We start from the raw sequence: 16,262 nt of genomic DNA, 5'->3' as shown, positions 1-16,262 counted from the left end.
CATCATTGTAAATTTATCCACCTGTCGTCTTTGAAATTACCAACTTTCAGATTAGGTCTCTTGAGTGGACGTCCAAGTTGTTAGTTCCCAGGGCCAGAACAGCGGCATTAAGACTGATGGTGTTTTTCTGCCCAGGATTCTCCTGTCTGGCTTCCTTCTTGTGTCTGTAATAGGTGACTCTGCCTTCCCGGGGCTCGAAACCTCTGTCAGAAGGGGAACCAGTCTCCTTTACTCTGCACCGAGAGCTGCCGCGCCGAGGTGCCATCACAGCCGCTCGGCTGGCCTCAGGAGTCGTGCTGGGGACCCGTGTGGCTCCTCCCAAACCTTGGTCAGAAGGGGAGCCAGCCTGTTTACTCTGCTCCAAGAACTGCCGTGCCAAGGTGCCGGCGAAACCGCTGCGCTGGCCACAAGAGTTGCACTGACGACCCGTGTGACTCCTCCACTGGGGATCTTCTGCTCTATGAGCGACCAGATTTGTCTGAAAATGTGGCATCCTCTAGTTCTCTGCGCTTTCACTGAGAGCTGCAATCCTGAGATGTTAGCGATCGGCCATCTTGGATCGTTCCCCCAAAACCATTTTTTTAAAGGCCTTAATATCACATTCATCAAGATGAAGTCTTCATGACCTAATCACCTCCTAAAGGCCCTACCTCTTAATACTGTTGCATTGGAGATTAAGTTGCAAGTTGAATTTTGGAGGGAACACAAACATTCAAACTATAGCAAGTAGTGTATGAGAGTTCCAGTTGCTCCATATACTCCTTGATACTTAATATTTCACATCTTCATTTTAGATGTTCTGATGGGTGTAGAGCGATACCATGTTGTGGTGTTCGTTTGTTTTTGAGATTGAGTCTTACTCTATTGCCCAAACTGGAGTGCAGTGATGTGATCTTGGCTCACTGCAACCTCTGCCTCTTGGGTTCAAGCAGTTCTCTTGCCTCAGCCTCCTGAATAGCTAGGATTATAGGCACCCACCACCACGCTTGGCTAATTTTTGTATTTTTAGTAGAGATGGGGTTTCACCGTGTTGGCCAGGCTGATTTCAAACCTCTGACCTCAAGGGATTTCTATTGTGATTCCCATAAGTTGAAAGTCACATCTGCTAAAGTCAGGTAGAAGTATATCATGCAATATCTGTTAAGTAATACTTGAAAGTATGTGCTAGGAAGAAGTCAGAGTGGTTGGAGAAAGGTATAAATCTGACAATATCCAGTTTTGGACTTTACACGAAAGGCTTAAAAAAATTAAGATTAATAATAATGCCTTACATTTATAGAAAAGCTTATAAGTTACTTTAATTTACACTATTTCATTTGGATCCTTATGCTAACTAGCATTGTAAGGTTTTCTTTCTTTCTTTCTTTGAGATGAACTTTCACTCTTGCTGCCCAGGCTGGACTGCAGTGGCGTGATCTCAGCTCACTGCAACCTCCACCTCCCGAGTTCAAGTGTCTCTCCTGCCTCAGCCTCCCAAGTAGCTGGGATTAAAGGTGTCCACCACCATGCCTAGCTAGTTTGTTTTGTATTTTTTTTTTTTAGAAGAGACAGGGTTTCACCATGTTGGCCAGGTTGGTCTCTAATTCCTCACCTCAGTTGATCCACCCACCTCAACCTCCCAAAGTGTTGGGATTATAGGCATGAGATACCGCCCTGGCCTGTAAGGTTTTCAAGACAGTCATTCTTGTCCCAGTTTAACAGAAGAGAAAAAAAAAACTATTCAGATCAGCTTATTAGCTTTATAAATAAATTTGATAAAACTTATAACACAGTAGTCTTATTGCCCTGATCTAACTAACCATCTTTACCAGATTGTTCTAGGCAAACTGACCAGAGAAACAGAGCCTCAAAATATGATTTATTCTGTTGATGGGATCTAAAATGTCAATATTTAATCAAAATAAAATATTGTAGGTCTAACAAATGAGCTGGAGTTTGGAGGAGTTTTGGTTCATAGAGCTTGATAATCTCACACTCATTCCCCTGTTGTCTTTCTCTTATGATCTTCAATTGGATTAGCTCTTCTTTTGTTTTGTTTTGTTTTTGAAATGGAGTCTTGCTCTGTTGCTCAGGCTGAAGTGCAGTGATGAGATCTTGGCTCACTGAAACTTCTGCCTTCTGGGTTCAAGCGATTCTCCTGCCTCAGCCTCCCAAGTAGCTGGGACTCCAGGCACATGTCACCATGCCTGGCTGATATTTTTGTATTTTTTAGTAGAGACAGGGCTTCACCATGTTAGCCAGGTTATTCTTGAACTCCTGACCTCAAGTGATCCGCCCACCTCAGCCTCCCAAAGTACTGAGATTACAGACATGAGCCACCATGCCTGGCCTTGGATTAGCTCTTTATGATTCCTTAATCCCTTTTTCTAGTACCTTACAAATTAATTTTTCTATTTTACGTCTGTTAAGAGACAAAGGACTTAAGTGCAATTAAATTGGACATAAAAACTGGTAAGAATTTATTAAATAGTAAACCTCAGAGATCATCATACTTGCATGATCTTGTTCAGTTGTAAAATCTTGGTAGCTGGTGGGTACAGGGACTGTGTTTATACTTTTTGGTTTTCCATAGAGTAAATGAATGGTGAATTGCATGTAAGGGTATCTATATCTTTGTGAACTCACAATTGTCTCAAGTAGTAGAAAAGCAAAGTAAAAGTTGTTTATACTGATGGTAGATTTCCCCCACAAAGATCTAAATGACCTATGTATTAAACGGATTCAAACTTAATCATCCAGGGCCATGTATAACAGCACTAGTAGAGCAAAAGATAAAGGGGTCTGGATGTCTGATACTGCTGTGTGGTACTTGCTATGGAGGATTGGCAGAACTGGATTAAAACAGCTTCTCTGAGCTTCTTTTATGTTCTCCTTCTGTTTCTTCTTCAGAAAAACTATACTTAGGTTTTCAAAGCCATCTATTTAGTTAAATGAATGCAGAAAGATGTGATCCAGATTTCCATAACTTCAACTGTGTGCTGCATTTTTCTGACATTGTTTTTCTTGCTGACTCTATGCAGAGCCAAATCTACAGCTTTTTTATAGTAGAGATGTGTTTCCTGTGAGGTTTTTTGTTGTTGTTGCTGCTGTTGTTGTTATTTTGTCCCTTTTTTTTTTTTTTTTTTTTTTTTAGATGAGGTCTCTCTCTGTTGTCCAGGCTGATGTGCAGTGGTTTGATCATAGCTCATTGCAGCCTTGAACTCTCAGGCTCAGGTGATCAGTCCTCCCACCTCAGCCACCTGAATAGCTGTTCCAGCCTGGCTAATTTTTATCTTCCTATTTTTTGTAGAGACAGGGTCTCATTTTATTGCCCAGGCTAGTCGTGAACTAATCCTCCCACTTCAGCCTCCCGAAGTGCTAGAATTACAAGCATGAGCCACCATGCCCAGCCATTTCCTGTGTTTTAATGTCTTTAGTTAGGTATAGAACAGTGTGAGTTTTTTTTGCTCAATTATTTGAACACGTTATAATATAATAAGGATAAGACAGCGATCCCATCCTTGAATTGTTTGGAACTGTATTTTAAGTGATGAAACTAATTTCAGTGATCCTGATTGACCCTGCTCATTTAAAAGATAAGGAAGAAACATGCTCAGGTCACACAGCTAGTCAGTAGCAGGAACAGGACTTAAATCCTGGTCTTGTGACCCTGATTCCCATACCCCTCCCCGCTTTTAAATATATTGAGCTGTCATTTTTAAAGAATCTCCCCAAGTTTAAAGATTCAGAATTTATTAATTGTGTTTTAATAGTTTTAAACCATTTTTAATCTCATTTTACTTTGGTGACTCTGGGACTTAAAATACATAGTCCTTTAAAAAAACTGTTATATTAAAACATCTCACAAAATAAATGTATATTGCAATTTCTAGCAAAATACTGAACAGGAAAGCCTATGACTGTCAAGTTATGAGATAGAGTTTAAGACATGAGCAACATGTTCTTTTTAGTATTATGTAGAGAGTAGTGTTGCTCAGTAGAGAGATGGAAATATTGAACTGGGAGTCTCAAGACCTGTGTTTCGTCCTGTCACTGACTAGCTGTATGATTTTGGGCAAATGACCCACCCTCTCTGGGCTTCAGTTTGCTTCTCTGATACATAAAGGAATAGAGCTAGAATTATAACTATCTCTTCAGTAAATGATTCTCACTGTTGCTGAATGTGAGAAGTCAGGCAGAGCACATTTGTTGTCAGAAGTCTTTGGACATGAAAATGATCTGTGCCTAATATTCTTCATCTTGACACTACTAAGTAACCACAGGCTAGCCAGCCAGCCAGCAATCAATCTCCATCCACAGAACTTCCACTGTTGTCCATGTATAGCAGTCTGGAGAAAGGCCAGGTTTTATATTTGCCAGGAACACTCTTGGCAAATCTGTATCCCTAGAGATGTCTGTTTAATTTTGTGGTGCAGAGCACGGTTTAGTGAAAAAGAAGAAGAATGCTGAGCTATTTGATTCTGAATGCTTTCAGAGATAGATCATTTTCATTTGTTTCCATACTATCTGTGTTTCAAGATGTTTTGAGAGAAGGTGAGCCAAAATAAGATGAAAAGAAGGTAAGAAACCTTCCAGTATGTGCTGACTCAGGAAATACATTTGAACTATGTGTGTTTCTACAAATAGAAAACTTCTGATATATGTATATAATAGTAAATATCTTGCCAGATTTGTCATTTTAGCTTTTTTCATGCATAACTTTTTAATTTTAAACTAGTCTCCTAGATTTAAACTGTTAAGAAAAAACCCTTTCCTTTTATGAAAAATTGGCATATTCTACTCGTTATTTCAAAACTATACCATTGTCTTGCCTTCTGGAAATCAATATAAAAGTCTCTGAATTTGAATAAATTCTCTACTTTTAAAAATTCATTTGTAGGGTAAAGATCTCGGTTACTATCTGGATTTAAAATTCATTTGTTCAAGAAAATTTATTTGTGACCAAAAGTTATATGCTGAAAATTAAATACCTGAATTTCTTAAACCACAGAAATAAATCAGTTAAGGTTGCATTTAGTTAAAATGCCTTTGTGTGTCACCACTGACCTTCATTCTTCATTATCTTAATTTTTTCAGTCTTTCAAACCTTTAACGTCTTTTTCTTCTGACTTCCGTGTCCATTTGTTTACAAATCCTAGGAAGTTTATTTTCATAATGTCTCTCAAATTTCACCCTTTATCTTTACTGCTGTTGGCCCATCCTAATCCAGAAGGGGGCTAGAATGCTGCAACAACTTCTTAACTAATTTCCCTTTCCTCAGTATTCCCTTTAAAAGTCTTAAGCTAACATTCAGATTAATCTTCTTTAAACATCAGATTTATCAGACTGTGTATCTGTTTAGAAATCTTTTTTTTTTGAGACAGAGTCTCGCTCTGTCACCCAGGCTGGAGTGCAATGGCGTGATCTCAGTTAACTGCAACCTCAGCCTCCTGGGTAGTTGGGATTACAGGAACCCGCCACCATGCCCAGCGAATTTTTGTATTTTTAGTATAGATGGGGTTTCACCATGGCTGGTCTTGAACTCCTGACCTCATGATCCACCCTCCTTGGCCTCCCAAAATGCTGGGATTACAGGTGTAAGCCACCATGTCCAGCCTAGAAATCTTAAAACTTCTTCATTTAAGTTTCAATCCTGTCAAGCATTTAAAGCCCTTTATGATGGTCCTTTCTTTTCCGTCCGGCTGAATTAATTCAGCAAATAGTGTTGCAAGCAGCGACACGTGAGGCACTGTGCAAAGGTAAAGATAAATCAAATCTAGCTTCTTGCAGATATATAATATCAGCATTCATGTCAACACATCCAGGATCTTTTTTCTTTTTAGAAAGTTGTTCTATTTCATTCCATTCCACTTGAATTATTCTTGCTTAAGTTATCAATTATCTCCTTATTGTCAGATCAGGCAGTTTTCTTTTGTTTTTCAGAAATAGGGTCTTGCTATATTGCCCAGGATTGGGCTCAAACTGTGGCCTCAGGCAATCTTCCTGTCTTGGCCTCCTAAAGTGTTGGGATTACAGATGGGAACCACCATGCCAGACAGTTTTCAATATTAATTGTACTTTACTTTGTTACGGCATTATGTACTATTGACCATGCCTGTCTCCCTGAAACTTTTTCCTTCCATAGTTTTTAGATATAGAAACTATTCACCTTTTGATTTCTTCTTAGAACTTTTCAAAGAAATAGTTTTAGTTTTGTTGATTTCCTGTTTTATTAGTTTCTGTCTTTATGATTCCTTTCCTTCTACTTCTTGGGTTTGGGGGTTTTTTGGTTTGTTTTTCTGTGCTTTTTCTTCTTGACATGTATGTGTAGCTCTTTCATAGTTTTTAAAAATATACTTTATGTTTTAGAGCAATTTAAAATTTATGGCAAAAGTAAGCAGAACATTGCCATTTTACCTTTCTGCCCCACACATGTACAGCCTCCCCCACTATCAGCATCCCTCACCACAGTACATATGTTACAGTTGACAAACCTGCATTGACAGATCATTATCACCTGAAGTCCATAGTTTACATTAGGGTTTACTCTTAATGTACATTTTTTGGGTTTTGACAAGTGTGTAACGGTATGGATCTACCATTATACTATCAAACAGAGTAGTTTCACTGCCCTAAAAATCCTCAGTGCTCCACCTGTTCATCCCTCCAACCCCTAGCAACCACTGATGTTTTTACTTTTGCCTTTTCTAGAATATTATATAGTTGGAATTCCACAGTATGTATGTAGCCTTTTCAGATTGGCTTCCTTCACTAAGGACTACATATTTAATCAGGTAGGATATGTCTGACAAATAATTTTTAAAAATCTTAAAATGAAAATGACTACATAAGAAATACACATTTAAGATTTCTTTTCATGGCTTGATGGTTTATTTCTTTTTCTTTTTTGTATTTTATACTTTAATAAAATGATAAACACTGTTATAGGTAAAAGGCAATTGATAACATTTACTTGGATAATTTTTTTTAATTAAAAAAATTTTTTTGAGACAGTTTCGCTCTGTCGCCCAGGCTGGAGTACAGTGGCGTGATCTCAGCTCACTGCAACCTCTACCTCCCAGGTTCAAGTGATTCTCTGGCCTCAGAACTACAGGCATGTGCCACCATACCCAGCTAATTTTTGTATTTTGAGTAGAGATGGGGTTTCACCATGTTGGCCAGACTGGGCTCGAACTCCTGACCTCAAGTGATCTACCTGCCTCAGCCTCCCAAAGTGCTGGGATTATAGGCGTGAGCCACTGTGCCCAGCCTAGTTGGATAATATTTTAAGATTTATATATTTATGAGTTCATAGATTCTTTACCACCATGATATATTTTAGTCTATCTAATCAGAGTCTTCTGGAATTCCAAAAGTTTTATCAGTTTTATTTTCTTCAAACCCAAATTTTCTTTTGGCTCAAGATTTTATTGGAAATATGTCATCAGTCCATCTGTTAGCAGCTACTTTATTTGCTTGAGGTATTTCGTCAACAACTTGTGGGTCACATTATTTGCATTTTTCAACTTCTGGCTTTAGCTGTTCCCTTTGATCCCAAAGTGAAGAATGCTCTTTGGCTAGCATGATTCACTCCTTCATCTCATGTTGGCCAATTTTAGCTTTTTTGATGCTTTTCTGTAAGTTTGCATCCTTTTGGCTTCCCTGAAACAACTGAGATTTCAGAACCTCCAGTTTACACGTCCTTGCATAAAGAATTTTATTTGGAAAAGCCTGATGATAATTAGAAGTTCCAGTCCTCTCATAATCAACCATATCATTATCAACTACACTTTGAAGGACTTTTTTCTTTTACTGACACAGTAGTAATGCCTTTTTCTTTAGGAACAGTCTTCTCCATGTCTTTTTTTTTTTTTTTAAGAGGTGGGGTCTTGAGGCTAGATTTATCCTGAGCTCCTGGCCTCAAGCAGTCATCCTGCATCAACCTTCTAAAGTTCTACTATTACAAGTGTGAGCCACTGTGCCCGGCCTTCTCCATGTCTTTTAATTGAAATACATCTTTTGTTTTAAAAAATGTTTCTATCATGCAGGCTCTCTTTTCTTCTGCACTCAGTCCCTTTTTCTTTGATATGGTATGGGCACCAGGCCTTCCAATGGTGGGGTCTGCACATGGGGTGACAGGCTAGCTCATTTGTTTTTATTATGAAATAATTGTCCATTGTCTGATGTACCACAGTTTATATATCATCCACCTACTGAAGGACGTCTTGGTTATTTCCAGGTTTTGCCAGTTATATGAGAACTTTATACTTGCCGTTCAGTTTTTCTGTAAACCAAAAAATTGCTCTAAAGAATAATTCTATTAATTTCAAAAAATCAGGAAAGAGAATCTGTCTCTCCATTCATTCAACAAATACTTGTCAAATATCTAATATGTGCCAAACAAGGAATGAAGTACTAGAAGTAATCAATTGTGTAAGACATATTTCTTTCAGGAGGGTAGTCTAGTGGGAAAATTAAGTCAACAATTAGAGTGGTAGTTGCATGTCAGAAGTGTGTATAGAGTGTTACAAGACCCCAGGAAGGGACCATCTTAGTCTTGGTTGGTATAGGGGAGGGAGTGACAGAAAAGACTTTTAAGAAGCCTTGTTTAGTTAGAGACTTCTAGAATGAGTATCAGTTGACTAGATAAAAATTTGTGTGTGAGGCCATTCTCACCTTGAGGAGATAATATTGTATCTAGAGTAAACAGTATCAGAGAAGGCATAGAAAGAAGAAACAGCATAGCATGAACAGAGAATTACAAATAGTGCTTTCTTTGGCAAAAGAAAAGATTGCATTTGGGGGTATTCAGGTCATGAAACTAAGAGGGTAAATAATACTATGAAGGGCCCTCTTTGTTAAATAAATTAGAATTGATTCTATATCCTGAAGGCGAAGGAAAGTTATTGATGGTGGATTTAGCTAATATGAGAAAATTCTTTTTTTTCTTCAAATACATAGAAATGCTGGATAAAATATAAGCCTCCTTTTTCCCAGTTTTTTTTTTTTATTACTACCTAATTAAGCTTGAAAGCAAGCAAAGGAAATCTCCAGATACCAGAAATGACAAAGAAACTCAAACCCAGATATGAAAGAAAGCTAAAACCAAACTGGCCAATGGGAAGTGGGAACCATAGTTGTTTTTTTGTTTTTTGTTTTTTGTTTTTTGTTTTGAGATGGAGTCTCGCTCTGTTGCCAGACTGGAGTGCAGTGGTTCAGTCTCAGCTCACTGCAACCTCCGCCTCCTGGGTTCAAATGATTCTCCTGGGAACTATAGTTTTAAGGGCTATATGAAGTGAGGAGAAAAGACTTCAGGCTTGTGAGAATTAGAGAATTGCAATTAACGCATGTCTTTTTTTTTTTTTTTTTGAGACGGAGTTTCGCTCTTGTTACCCAGGCTGGAGTGCAATGGCGTGATCTCGGCTCACTGCAACCTCCGCCTCCTGGGTTCAGGCAATTCTCCTGCCTCAGCCTCCTGAGTAGCTGGGATTACAGGCACGCGCCACCATGCCCAGCTAATTTTTTTGTATTTTTAGTAGAGACGGGGTTTCACCATGTTGACCAGGATGGTCTCGATCTCTTGACCTCGTGATCCACCCGCCTCAGCCTCCCAAAGTGCTAGGATTACAGGCGTGAGCCACCGCGCCCAGTGACCCGTGTCTTTAAAATTGGGAGCCACAAAAGGCTGTGCTGCCCTTGAGGAAGGATATTCAACAGCATCACTCCCCTGGCTTACAAAAGCAACAGGGACCTGTAAGTGGGGTTGTAGGGCTTCAGGGGGTCAGAAACAAGGAATAGGGCTAGAGGGAGAAGATGACCAGTGACCCAAGCCTAAGCCAGTTGGCTCATAGCATTCTGTTGGCCACAGTGCTTGGTTCAAGGGTGGTTATATTTTCTAAAAATTCGTTTAGCTGGAATGAAGCCCAGGACCACGTTTCTTTGTTTGGCTAGTGATAACCTCTTTTTCCTTTCTCTGGTTTTCAAGATGGAAACATGTAGCTTTGAAAGCTGCTGGTTCCATCTTGTTGCAACTTGGAAAGTCAGCCAGCATGAAGATGCACCTCTGGAAGGTGGATGAAGAATCAAAGAAACTGACCCAGTGTAAGATACTGAATCAAAACAACACTGATTATTTCAGCTGCTGGTGATGACATAAGAGATTACTCACACTTCCTACAGATAAAGATTATTGAAATGTAAATTTAAAAATTACATATATGTGTTTATATATCTTAAACAACTATTTAAAGGCACTGGAAAGGAAGTGAAAAAAAAATCAACTCCATCTGAAAGGAAAGAACTGCCCCTGAAGGTACTCCTCAGTCTGTGCCTGGCTCCAAAGATCTTGGATAACCGGGCTCAGGACTAGTAGAGCAGCCAGAAACTTAGGCAGAAAATCTTGGAAGGGGAGGAGATGCAGAAAGATTAGTCCCCAAACCTTCATTTAAAATCTGCCCAACTCCTTCATATGTGTGGGGAGGCCCAGGAAATGCAGGGAAAAAGTAGCACCTGGGAGCTAAAAGAACGGAGAATAGGTTTCAGCAAATGCTGATGGGGAGGTGGGGGGAGACAGATTTGGAAATTGAGTCCCACCAAATTAACTGTCTGCTAGAACAAAGATCCATCTTCAGAGGAACATAACAGAATCCAGAGTCTTGGCTGAACGATCCAAGATGGCTGATCGCTAACATCTCGGAATTGTAGCTCCCAGCGAAAGCTCAGACAACAAGAGGACGCCACACTTTCAGACAAATTTTGGTCACTCACGGAGCAGAAGATTCCCAGTGGAGGAGCTCCATCGGTCGCCAGTGTGACTCTTGTGGCTGGTGAAGCGGTTTCGTTGGCACCTCGGCGCGGCAGCTCTTGGTGCAGAGTAAACGGGACTGGTTCCCCTTCTGACCGAGGTTTGGAGCTCTGGGAAGGCAGAGTCGCCTATTACAGACTCAAGAAGGAAGCCAGACTGGAGATGCCCGGGCAGAAAAGCACCATCAGTCTTAACGCAGCTGTTTTGGCCGGTGCAGTGGGTTGCTCATATTTCGGCCCTGGGAATTAACAACTTGGACGTCCACTCAGAGACCTAATCTGAAAGTTGGTAATTACAAAGACGACAGGTGGATAAATTTACAATGATGGGAAGAAACCAGCGTAAAAAGGCTGAGAATACTCAAAATCAGAACGCCTCTCCCTCTAAAGAGGATCACAGTTCCTCATCAACAAGGGAACAAGACTTGATGGAGAACGAGTGCATCCCATTAACAGAATCAGGCTTCCAAAGATGGATAATAAGAAACTTCTGTGAGTTAAAAGAACATGTTGCAGCCCAATGTAAAGAAACTAAGAACTTTGAAAAAAGATTTGACAAAATCCTAATGAGAATAGACAACTTAGAGAGGAATATAAGTGAATTAATGGAACTGAAGAATACAGTGCAGGAACTCCGAGAAGTATGCACAGGTTTAAACATTCGAATTGTTCAAGCAGAAGAAAGGATATCAGAAGTCAAAGTCCAACTTAATGAAATAAAGCAAGAAGACAAGGTTAGAGAAAAAAGGATAAAAAGGAATGAGCAAAGTCTCCAAGAAATGTGAGACTATGTGAAAAGACCAAATTTACGTTTGATAGGTGTACCTGAATGCGACGGAGAGAATGAATCCAAGCTGGAAAATATTCTTCAGGATATTATTCAGGAAAATTTTCCTAAACTAGCAAAGCAGGTCAATATTCAACCCCAGGGAGGACTCAAGATGGCGCTGTGAGAACAACCCAGGATTGGAGCTCTCCTTGAATCCGCGGAGAGGTGAGTCGGAGCTGCATTTCCAGACTGATCTTTGTTGCCCACAGAACAGGGAAATTCCCAAGTATAAAGGAGACATGGGACGCCTGGCAGTACCTCTGCCTGGTGAAGCCGGTAGCCGGGGTGGTGGCGGCCGGCCCTACCCAGCACTCCCCACAGGGCGCACTTGTCCGGGTGCCCTGTTGAACCGGCAACCTGAGACTTGAGAGGGCTGGACTTGAGACTGAACGAGACTTGGACAGTGGGCCAGCCCAGGGGATTGCAGGGACAGAGCGTTTGGGCTAGCCCAGTGGGACGAACAAAACTGCGATTTCAAATGATCCCTGTGCAGTCGGTCCGAGACGCTCTGTGGGGGAGGGGCGTCCACCATTACCGAGGCAACCCGCCCCAACTGAGATACATGCCCACTGCTGATGCAGCCAGCCGTTGCCGAGGCAACCCATCCCTACTGAGATACACGCCCACTGCTGACGCAGCCTGCCATTGCCGAGGCAACCCGCTACAACAGAGAGACTCCGCCTCGGGGCATGGCGGAGACCACAGCAGAACAGCAGAACCTGCCCCAACAGGGCGAGCCTCACAACAGCAGGGCAGAGCCTCAGCAGGCAAACAGTGGCTAGTCTGCCTCCTAGCTGGGCAGGACACCTCAACGAACATCCAAAAATAAAGCCCGAACCCCCCAACACAGAGCATTTGAGAAAAAAAGGGTTTTTTTAATGAGCTCTGTTGCAGCAGAATCAAACATAGCAGCCTAACAGCCCTGAATGAACAACAGAGATCACAGCTCAGCAATTGAGCTCCTATAAAGTACAGACTGTCTCCTCAAGCAGCTCCCTGACCCCTATATATCCAAAAGACTGACATTTGGCAGGCATCATCCTGGGACAAAGATAGCAGAAAAAGAAACGGGTAGCCTGGGGTGCACCTCTAGCAGTCGTACAGCGAAGGGGCTAGACTGGTAGAAGGAAAACCAAGTAATAGAAATACTTCATCATCAACAATCTGGGTGTCCACTCAGAGACCCAATCAAAAAGTCAGCAACTATGCAGACGACAAGCGGATAAATCCACAAAGATGGGAAGAAACCAGCGAAAAAAGGAGGAAAACACCCGAAACCAGAACACCTCGCCTCCTAGAAAGGACCAAAACTCCTCACCAGCAAGGGAACAAAGCTGGACGGAGAATGAGTGTGACGAAATGACGGAATTAGACTTCAGAAGGTGGATAATGAGAAACTTTTGTGAGCTAAAAGAACATGTATTAAATCAATGCAAATAAACTAAGGAACTTGAAAAAAGATATGAGGAAATGATAACAAGAATGGATAACTTAGAGAGGAATATGAATGAATTAAAGGAGCTGAAAAACACAATACGAGAACTTCGCGAAGCATGCACAAGTTTCAATAGCCGAATTCACCAAGCAGAAGAAAGAATATCTGAAGTCGAAGACCAACTCAATGAAATAAAACGAGAAACCAAGATTAGAGAAAAAAGCACAAAAAGGAATGAACAAAGTCTCCAAGAAATGTGGGACTATGTGAAAAGACCTAACCTACGTTTGATAGGTGTACCAGAAGGGGACGAAGAGAATGAATCCAAGCTGGAAAATATTCTTCAGGACATCATCCAGGAAAATTTCCCCCACCTAGCAAGACAGGCCAACACTCAAGTACAGGAAATACAGAGAACACCACAAAGATATTCCGCAAGAAGAGCAACCCCAAGGCACATAATCGTCAGATTCAACAAGGTTGAAATAAAGGAGAAAATACTAAAGGCAGCCAGAGAGAAAGGTCGGGTCACGCACAAAGGGAAGCCCATCAGACTCACAGCAGATCTCTCAGCAGAAACACTACAAGCCAGAAGAGAGTGGGGGCCAATATTCAACATTCTTAAAGAAAAGAACTTTCAACCCAGAATTTCATATCCAGCCAAACTGAGCTTCGTAAGTGAAGGAAAAATAAAATCCTTTGCGAACAAGCAAGTACTTAGAGATTTTGTCACCACCAGGCCTGCTTTACAAGAGCTCCTGAAAGAGGCACTACACATAGAAAGGAACAACCAGTACCAGCCATTCCAAATCACACTAAATGCTAAAGAGCATCAACATAATGAAGAATCTACAACAACTAACAGGCAAAACAGCCACTTAGCATCAAATTCACACATAACAATATTAACCCTAAATGTAAATGGACTAAATGCACCTATCAAAAGACACAGACTGGCAAATTGGATAAAAATCCAAAACCCATCAGTGTGCTGTATCCAGGAAACCCATCTCACATGCAAGGATACACAAAGGCTCAAAATAAAGGGATGGAGGAAGATTTACCAAGCAAATGGAGAGCAAAAAAAAGCAGGAGTTGCAATTCTCATCTCTGATAAAATAGACTTTAAAGCAACAAAGATCAAAAGAGACAAAGAAGGCCATTACATAATGGTAAAAGGATCGACTCAACAAGAAGAGCTAACGATCCTGAACATATATGGACCCAATGCAGGAGCACCCAGATACATAAGGCAAGTTCTTAATGACTTACAAAGAGACTTAGACTCCCACACAATAATAGTGGGAGACGTTAACACTCCACTGTCAATATTAGACAGATCCACCAGAGAGAAAATCAACAAGGATATCCAGGGTGTGAACTCAGACCTGGAGCAAGCAAACCTGATAGACATTTACAGAACTCTCCACCCCAAATCCACAGAATACACATTCTTCTCAGCACCACATCACACCTACTCTAAAATTGACCACATAATTGGAAGTAAAGCACTGCTCAACAAATGCAAAACAACTGAAATCATAACAAACAACCTTTCAGACCATAGTGCAATCAAGTTAGAACTCAGAATACAGAAACCAACCCAGAACCGCACAGCTTCATGGAAACTGAACAACTGGCTCTTGAATGTTGACTGGGTAAACAATGAAATGAGGACAGAAATAAGTTCTTCGAAACCAATGAGAATGAAGACACAACATGCCAGAACCTCTGGGACACATTTAAAGCAGTCTCTAGAGGAAAGTATATAGCAATAAGTGCCCATATTGAGGAGAATGGAGAGATCCAAAATTGACACCCTATCATCAAAATTGAAAGAGCTAGAGGAGCAAGATCAAAAAAACTCAAAACCCAGCAGAAGACAAGAAATAACTAAGATCGGAGCTGAACTGAAGGAGATTGAGACACGAAAAACCCTTCAAAAAATCAATAAATCCAAGAGCTGGTTTTTTGAAAAGATCAACAAAATAGACAGACCACTAGCCAGATTGATTAAAAATAAAAGAGAGAACAACCAAATAGATGCAATAAAAAATGATAAAGGGAAATTCACCACAGACTCCACAGAAATTCAAACCATCATCAGAGAATATTACAAACAACTCTATGCACATCAACTAGTAAACCTGGAAGAAATGGATAAATTCCTGGACTCCTGTGTCCTCCCAAGCCTAAACCAGGAGGAAGCTGAAACTACGAATAGACCAATAACAAGGTCAGAAGTCGAGGCAGTAATTAAGAGCCTACCACTCAAAAAAAAGCCCAGGTCCAGACGGATTCACAGCCAAATTCTACCAGACACACAAAGAGGAGCTGGTACCATTGCTTCTAAAACTATTTCAAACAATCCAAAAAGAGGGAATCCTTCCCAAATCATTTTACGAGACCAACATCATTCTGATACCAAAACCCAGCAGAGACCCAACAAGAAAAGAAAACTTCAGGCCAATATCCATGATGAACATAGATGCAAAAATCTTCAATAAAATATTGGCAAGCCGATTGCAACAGCAAATCAAAAAACTTATCCATCATGATCAAGTAGGATTCATCCCGGGGATGCAAGGCTGGTTCAACATACGCAAGTCTATCAATGTAATTCACCACATAAACAGAACCAAAAACAAAAACATGATTATCTCAATTGACGCAGAGAAGGCATTTGACAAAATTCAACAGCCCTTTATGCTAAAAACCCTCAATAAACTCGGTATCGATGGAACGTATCTCAAAGTAATAAAAACTATTTATGACAAACCAACAGCCAATATCATACTGAATGGGCAAAAACTGGAAGCATTCCCTTTGAAATCTGGCACTAGACAAGGATGCCCTCTTTCACCACTCCTATTCAATATAGTACTGGAAGTTCTAGCCAGAGCAATCAGGCAAGAAAAAGAAATAAAGGGTATTCAAATAGGAAAGGTGGAAGCCAAATTGTCTCTACTTGCAGACGACATGATAGTATACCTAGAAGACCCCATCACCTCAGCCCAAAAACTCCTGAAACTGATAAGCAACTTCAGCAAAGTCTCAGGATATAAAATCAATGTGCAAAAATCACAAGCATTCGTCTACACCAATAACAGACTTAAAGAAAGCCAAATCAAGAACGAACTGCCATTCACAATTGCTACAAAAAGAATAAAAGACCTTGGAATACAACTCACAAGGAACGTAAGGGACCTCTTCAAG

The 16,262-nt window shown here is 40.6% G+C and overlaps 1 protein-coding gene and 1 pseudogene across 9 annotated transcripts in view; one reads left to right on the top strand and one right to left on the bottom strand.

Moving 5' to 3' along the window:
- DIPK1A (divergent protein kinase domain 1A) overlaps positions 1 to 16,262 on the top strand; it is a 122,750-nt gene that overhangs the window by 27,591 nt on the left and 78,897 nt on the right. The window lies entirely within an intron of this gene.
- On the bottom strand, positions 7,318 to 7,837 carry LOC100390638 (meiotic nuclear division protein 1 homolog pseudogene; annotated as a pseudogene).

Source organism: Callithrix jacchus, chromosome 7 (assembly GCF_049354715.1).
Source record: "Callithrix jacchus isolate 240 chromosome 7, calJac240_pri, whole genome shotgun sequence".
In the NCBI taxonomy this organism is placed as follows: domain Eukaryota; kingdom Metazoa; phylum Chordata; class Mammalia; order Primates; family Cebidae; genus Callithrix; species Callithrix jacchus.
Note: the sequence above shows the minus strand (reverse complement) of the source record. Positions and strands in the feature narration are given on the sequence as shown.